We start from the raw sequence: 7,980 nt of genomic DNA, 5'->3' as shown, positions 1-7,980 counted from the left end.
ACACATTTTGTACATCACTGAGCATTTATGACAGCAGGATGGTGCATGTGAAATTTATACTTTACAATAAACTACAATGCCCAGGTTCATTGTAATAAAGGAACATGTCACCCAATGCAACAGGGTGGCTCACTGATGTATTTTAAATTGTTTTTTCAGATTGATAGACACAGAGGATGTTTGGTTGGTTTTAGTCTTTTCACAGAATTTGTTGACAATAGCAAAAACAACAATACCTCCAGCCCTGTCCTTTGAATCTGCACCGTCAGCTAAGACAAGAAAGAGACCAACACACGCTGAAGAAGCTTGAAGATGGGTTCATGCTGGGTGGGACGGTTGTGCTTAAGGAGCTGTTGATGCACTGCAACAACTGAGATAATAGCGTTTTTATTGAGAGCACTCGTCAACAGTGGTATAACCTTGCCCCGGCCTGGTGAGCACTAGGCTGTAGTCTAAGCGATGGCACTCTGCCAGGATCTGACCATTAAGGCTCATTAGTCCCTATTGATAGCCCTGATGATAGGCACTCTGAAAGGAGGCAGTCAAGGAAAAGGTCAGCGTATGGATCTTAATTTGACCTCACTAACCCGTCACTGATTGGCAGCATCTGTCATCCTTAGATTTAATTTAAGAGTGACTGAGTGCTGCGGAGACGATATTGGCAATAACCCCTGCGGGCCCTCTAATCTCCCCTGTTCTTCCAGATGAAATCTGTGCCTGGCACCCGTCATGCCACAACTGTCTCCTGTGCCCATTTCATTTAGGCAGTGAATACAGTCGCACTGGTGCTAGGGCCATGCACGTGCTGTGGCAATTTTTTGAAGTCACAGTTGCTCTGTCCATATTATTGTAATGTCAACATTTTGATCTCAGGTGTTTTCAGTGAAACAGGTTAGTGTAATTTGTTGTCTGTCTTTTCAATAAACTAGACGTAACGTCTAAAGCTGCCCTATTGGCTCTGTGAAGCTCTACTAGAGGTGATTTGAGCTAAATGCTAACCCCAACATGTATTGTTACTATGCTTAGCGTGTAACATTTGCCAATTAGCACTAAATGCAAAGTACAGCTGAGGCTGATGGGAGTGTCTCTGTCAAAAAGTGTTTTCATTGTGGAGAGGAGATCGTGTGGCTCAGGTTCGCTTCAGATCCTCCTGGATCCATGTTTTTTTTGTTTATGTTCGCATCTCTAATGCTGTCATCCTCATCATCCTGTCCATTCTGTGCAAATGAAAAATCTATCTGGTCTGAGAAATGGAGCCCTCTTCTGTTGTGGGTCCTGAATTTAGGTCCTTATGGTGGTGCTAGAAGAAAAGTCGGGGAATCACCCAAGTCAGTATACATTGTGAATGCCAGAGGAAACATGGAATTAGACGACATCAACCATTTTCAGTCTCTACTTTAGCCAGAGAGCAGAGAGAAGACACGAGAGAGAGAAGATGCTTCAAGGAAAGGGGACTGATTATGTAATGGAGGGACTTGTTTACGTGTCCCCTCTGAGTTCATGTTAGCTGAAGGAAGACACCCTGCCTTTGCGGCTCTTCTTGGGCTCTGCCACATTGCATTAATGTCTTTATTCATAGTGACTGGTAATTGGCCTACTTTGAGGCGAGCGTTTGTCTCTTATGTAGAATTGTACAGTAAGGAGAGGGGATAGAAACGGCTAAGTGGAAGTGCAAACACCACTACAGCAGCTTCAGTTCATACTGCAGCGATTAGTGACTTGTAATTTGCAGCATTAAAGTGTGTCCATTTGAGAAAGCCGTGCCAAGAGTTTAAACTATATGCAGCTCTGGGATGCCTGCAGAAATATCTTGTTTTCAGCATGATATTGTTATAAAGTAAAGCAAGTATACTGTTAAATGTTTTATTTATGGTAATAATGTGAAAGGGGTCACTTATAAACATTATTACCAACACTGCAGCTACCCGCAACTGTGCAGTCTTTTAGTTTATTTTATCAGTTTTATCAGTTTTAGTTTTCCAGCCTACAAACTCTTATTTGTGTCGTTTTCAGGTACATCAGGCAGCCATTTTTTTTTCCGGCTCTGGAAGCATGACAAAGTTAGTGACTACTTGGTGAACATAGTGAAACATTTTTAATTTTTCAGTTATTATTGGATATATATGCGTCAGATCCCGAGAAACACGATTAAAAATAAATGTTGATGTTGCTCTGTCTCTCTGAAAAAAGGAAATGACTTCATGATAAAGTGAAAGTTAGTGTCTTACTGCCAAGTTTATAAAGATTCTGTAAAGACTCACTAAGAAATACACACATTTTTTAAAACCTTTGTTAAAACCGTGGTTAAGACTAGCCTATATAGATGGGGGGTTTACCAGGCGAGCTACTGGGTACCCCAAGAAAGATCATTTGACTTGAGTTTGGAGGTTAGTCATGTTTCAACATGTTCCAACATCCAACATCTTGTCTTCCAGACTGACCTTCCTCTCCAACCGAGTAATTAATTAAAATCGTCACGGAAGTTAATCTTTTGATTCGTGCTCATGAAACAAATTTTCATTCTTTTTTCATGCTTTCCAGGACAACTTTTAAACTAATACATCCTGCCTTCTTTCCCTGGTCACAAACCTATACTGTATTGCTTGTATATACTGTATTGATTATTACAGCTATTTTGCCTGCAAGGCTAACCAAAGATCAGAAATGAGAAAAAAGAAAGAAAAAGGTTGTTTTTTCATGTTGGTTGAGGTTTCAGTAAAAACATTATGAAAAGGCAACAAGGACAAAAACCCTGTAAGGTATGGAGATTTAATATTACATCCAGCTAATGCCATACTTTTAGCAGGTCAAGGTCAACACCCTGCAAACATTTTAGTTTTTCATATTTTGGCACCATACGTTTATTTAATTCAGCAACAGCAGCTTAAAGTGTGCAGAAGAATTGATGGTATATCCTCTCTCATTTCAATAATTCTCCAGCATATCAAGATTAAATTTTTCAAGGTACATGCACCTTGCAGAAAACACAGTTAAGCTGACTGTGACATGTGTGAAATTCAATTACAGACCTGCTGTGGATGCACTCTGTGTAACTCAGGGAGATTGGAGGAAGCGGCAGCCAGGTGGCGACCCTGTAGGCAGCAGCGAGCACAAATCACAATGGCCTGGGCCGCTGCCAAGAGCTGGGATTCTGCCATCACACAGCCCACCAACACTCCAAGAGCAGCTCATGGTCACTCATCACAGACACTCTCCACGCGTCTCTCTCTCTCTCAGTGCACTCAGGTCAGTAGAAAGGGAATGCAATACACATTGTTGGCCACTTCGCTTTATAATTCATGTCCTGCTCTTAAAATAGAGTACTCGAACAGTACGCACTGTTTCGTCTTTGGCTGCAAATATAGAATCATGCATGTGGTGTAAAAAGCTGCATGTTTTCAGATAAAAGGGGATTATACTGACACATTAGAGATGATGAAATGTGGTTTATACTGTATGCAGTTACACCATGTAGGTTGAGTAAACAGTCTGGTGTGGGGTCGTCTCTTTACACAACTGGACATCAAATCAATGTGCAATTGGCTGATTCTCGTTGGCGAAGGTTCAACCAGGCAGACATGATATCTGCATGTGCATAAGCCCAGACTTCCTACATGTGACCAAGACTCACTCAATGAGCCCCAGGGATCCTAGAACATCGCTGCGCTGTTACACAACAGTTGTGAGCGATGGGAGTGTCAGCGAACAGCACATGGCCACAGCCATCTTCGATAACAAGTGGAAAACCAATGTATCTGCACTGAACGTGTAACTAAAACACACATGATCTGAAGGTATCACTGTAGTGCTCAAACATAATGCAGCCAGTGTCTGGTGGGTCCAGTTTCTCTCACTCCCCCGCTCATGAGCTGTGAGTGACAGGCCAGCTAACCGGTCTTGACACAGGAGAATCAGCCTGAGTTGAGAGGGAGCAGCCGTGGGAGCAATGCCTGCCTGCCACATTGGAGACATGTCAGCCTCCATTCCAGTTAAAGTCCCAAAAGCATGTTGAACCGCAACCGAGTTAGGCCTGTGAAACAAAACAGAAAATGAATTTGTCTCTGCAGTATGTTAATTTAATGACAAAGAAAAAATAACACAGGTGTTCTCTTCCAAGATTGTTGTCATCCACCAAAATTAAGATTTATGCATTCATTCATTCACTGGGCCACTCAAGGGGTTCTTGAGCTGCTCAAGTGCTCCCAAAAGGGCCCCTCTGTTTAGTTCAAGTGCCACTTTGAGAAGACCTGAGCGTGAAAATGAAGCCTAATGATAGACTAATGCTTCATAGATCAGTTATTAATAAGGGCAAGGTTTGGGTTGCCAAGTTGGGAAACACTGTATCTGCATGATTGCTGTTTATCCACTTACCCCATGAAACGGCTTTGTAGTTTGTAGCTGTTTGACCTCCGACCTTCTGGAAAACTTTTTACAACTGCCAGAGAGTGTAAATCAATGTAAAAACTATTTAAAATATAAAATATGACCCTTAATTAGTGTTTTTATTAACATTTGTAACCACAGAAATGTAAAAGTTAGATCTTTATGAAGTTATTGCTACTGGCTAAAAGGTTTTCCCGGCATGCACTGGGCAGTGGCATCCTAAACAGATCTCAGATCTATTACCGAGCCTGGGATTCATCTTGGCAAGGTAAAAATCTTTAGCTTTTGTGCTTTAGCATTCATATGGATCTATTATTTTTCTGTTGGCTTTTTTGCATGTGGCTCCAAACTGTTACTACAATCAAGGGGAAATGTGTGCAGATAAAGCAGCTAAAACACTTTTCGAAATATTTGGCTGCCCTCTTTGAAGAAGTTGTGTGGCCTCTGACAATTCTGCTATTTGTCTCAACATGACTCCATTGCAGATTTTACCCCCACATCTGTCTCTTTTTTTATTTAATTCCCCTCTATGCATAAACTGGATTGTTTAACACAACATCATGCTTTAAAGGGATTTCAGATGTCTGTTTGTATGTTTGCTTACTCACTTTCAATCAAACAGGCTGTGACTGCCACAACAGCCAACTTGTTTGTTCCTACATGACAATGAGCATGAGCGAGCCTGGATAAAATCCAGAAAGCTGTTTCTAAAAAGGGAAGGAGTAATTAGTAAATGTCATTTGAGAAGAGTATGGCGAATTAGAAGCCTGGTGGATCATGTAATTAGGACTGGAGCCTTTTCATAGGCGGCTCAGGGAAGGACGAGGACACCACAGCAGCATCCTCTGCTGAACACTGACAGCACTACGAGCTGTGACAGAAAACACCATCTGACACACACACACACACACACACACACACACACACACACACGCATAGACACATGCGGACGCAGATCATAAAGTCAAACAAGTCTGACAGTGATGCATGACTGTTGTAGTTCTTAGTTGTTTTTTCCTCTTGTTCCACATATCTGACCAGATGTCATGAATGTCACATGTGGAGAACAACATGTGGTCAACATGCACTTTGCATTTTTGTTTTTACACATGATTTTTCACTCATTTATTTACATATAAAAACATGTTCTTTTGTGTAAAATAGAATTCCTAATAAATGACCAGGACAAAAATAAATACATTTAATATTTTTATGAAAAACCATCCAAAAGCATTGCTCTTTCAAACCAAGTGTGGTTTTCCACGTGTGGTTATGTTAAGGTTTGACTCAGTGGTGAAACAATTAGCTGATTAATCAATCATAGAAAATTAATACTATTATTTTGTTTAATTTTTTTGTCCTTTTATTGCCTTCCTTAGACAGGAGCAGCTGAAGTTAAACAGGAAAGTGGTAGAGAGGGGATGACATGCAGCAAAGGGACGTGGGTTGGAGTCAAACCCAGGCCACTGCAGTGAGGACTCAGCCTTTTTACAAAAGGCACATGCTCTATAAGGCAAGCTACCGGGGCGTGACAGAAAAATTAATTTTGGAAAATTGGTCAGTCATTCAACAAGCAAGATATAGCAAATATTTCTAAAATGTGGGGTTTTGCTGCTTTTGTCTGTTTCACATTGTTATGAATTGAGAATCTGGGACACAAAACACCTACAGCCCTCTGACATTTTGGACACAACTGTCTTGAATTTTATAGACTAAACGATTAGTCAGTCAATTAAAAAAAAAATGAATTGATGATTTAAAAAAAGCTTATTGCAGCTCTAGTTTAACTTAACCATCAGAAGATGGAAGACACAAAACACCTTTATACCATGATTGTTTAAAGTAATGTCCCATCTTCTTCACAGTGGTCAGCTGTCTTCATGCATGAGAAGTGAACAGCTCTTTTATTATGAAGAGAAATGCACTTTTATCAGTCTTTACTGATACTGAAAAAACACATGCCCTCCCTCCTCAGTGAGAGTTTTCTCCAGCAAGAGTCACTGAGGGGCTGCTGATTTAGATCACTTTAAACACGCACATGCAGGCGCACACACATTAAAGCATCTAGTGAGTGTTAACTTTCAGACACACAGATCATTTTAAATCTTGCTGCTCTCTCAGGATTCAGTGAGCCATGGAGCAGGGTGGACTGAGGAACATGTGTGTCTATGCAAATCTATTCAAAACTTGCCAACATTTATTACTCAGCACACATAGCTTAGTTTATTACAAAACAGATGTTCACTCTCAGTGCTCTTTCACTGATCACCTGCTTTACTTTTATTTTTGAATATTGGGTCAATATTTAACTAGAGATTGACTAATCGAAGAGGGGGGAAAAAAGGGGGGCTTGTTGAGGGAGACGCTGCATAGCCTGAAGGGATTTATGGCAGAGTAGATCAGAGAGAGCACAGATAACAATGGAGATGGAGTAATAAATAAATCTCCTCTCTGAGAAGTAGCCGGAGGACTGACAACAGCAGATTACAGCCTGTGCCTTTTAAACAAATTGGGTGCTCAAAGAAGCATATTGGCTGTGTGCTCGAGCATGTTTTATAGTGCAGATCTGGAACCACTGAGACACACACGTCTGTCAGATCCCACATGACATCATGGTGCAGTTCAAACAAGCTCACGCTGCACATTCAGTCGTTTTTTGTTGTTGTTGTTTTTTTTGCATTTACCCTTTTAACTAATTGACCTGTTAACTGCTGTCTCACCCTATATTACAAAATATGAATAAAATGACAAGATCAACAAGAGAGGAAGAGGGGTGAGATTAAAAGAACGGGACCAGCCTATGGTTTTTATAACCTGTGAGTGTATTTCTGTTTGTCAGGTTGTTTCATCTGGAAAAAACATATAAACCTCAATAAACCTGAAAACGTACATGCAACTTCACCACATCCTGAATGAACCCTCAGACATTTTGAAGACAAACCATACATCTCTGAAACCAACTGTGTAACCCGGTATTTACTATTGGAAATTGATAGGTATCTGAATCTTGTTTGAGTCTACGTCCTACTGTAAATACCACGGAGCCAATATGGGACAGCAGTTTATCTTCTACTATCTACTTCCTGTCACTGGCTGCGCTCTTTAAAATGCAGCTGCAGCAACAACTGATCTTAACCAGTCAAAGCACATATTAAAGGACCAATGCTAGTGTGTTTGGAAGTTTTATCCTATTACTTTACACTGCAGCTAATCTTTTCTTAAAGCCAATTGTGTTTTTTTAAAATTATTATTTCTTTACCATTTCCAGCCCACAAGACATTTTAACATATCACAGTAGGAAAAGCACAGTATAAACATGATATACTAGGAGTTATAATTAAACTCAACCTAAACATAAGATATCATTGCATAAATTCTTGTTTTAGTATTTGAACAAAGCATACAAAACACTGGTATGGTCCTGTATGTTGAGCATAAAGTGCTTTTTATTTGTCTGTTGGGTTATTTTGTCCAGTCCTTGTTAAATGCTATTTAACCATGGTTAAAGTTCTCATTCATGACCTTGGGGTGTCTATTTATGAAGGTGGATGAAGACCATGAGATGCAGCTAAAACCTCGGTAAAAAAACAAACAAAC

The sequence above is a fragment of the Larimichthys crocea genome, chromosome XXI, assembly GCF_000972845.2.
Source record: "Larimichthys crocea isolate SSNF chromosome XXI, L_crocea_2.0, whole genome shotgun sequence".
In the NCBI taxonomy this organism is placed as follows: domain Eukaryota; kingdom Metazoa; phylum Chordata; class Actinopteri; family Sciaenidae; genus Larimichthys; species Larimichthys crocea.
The sequence above is the reverse complement of the archived record's forward strand: the minus strand, read 5'-3'. Positions refer to the sequence as shown.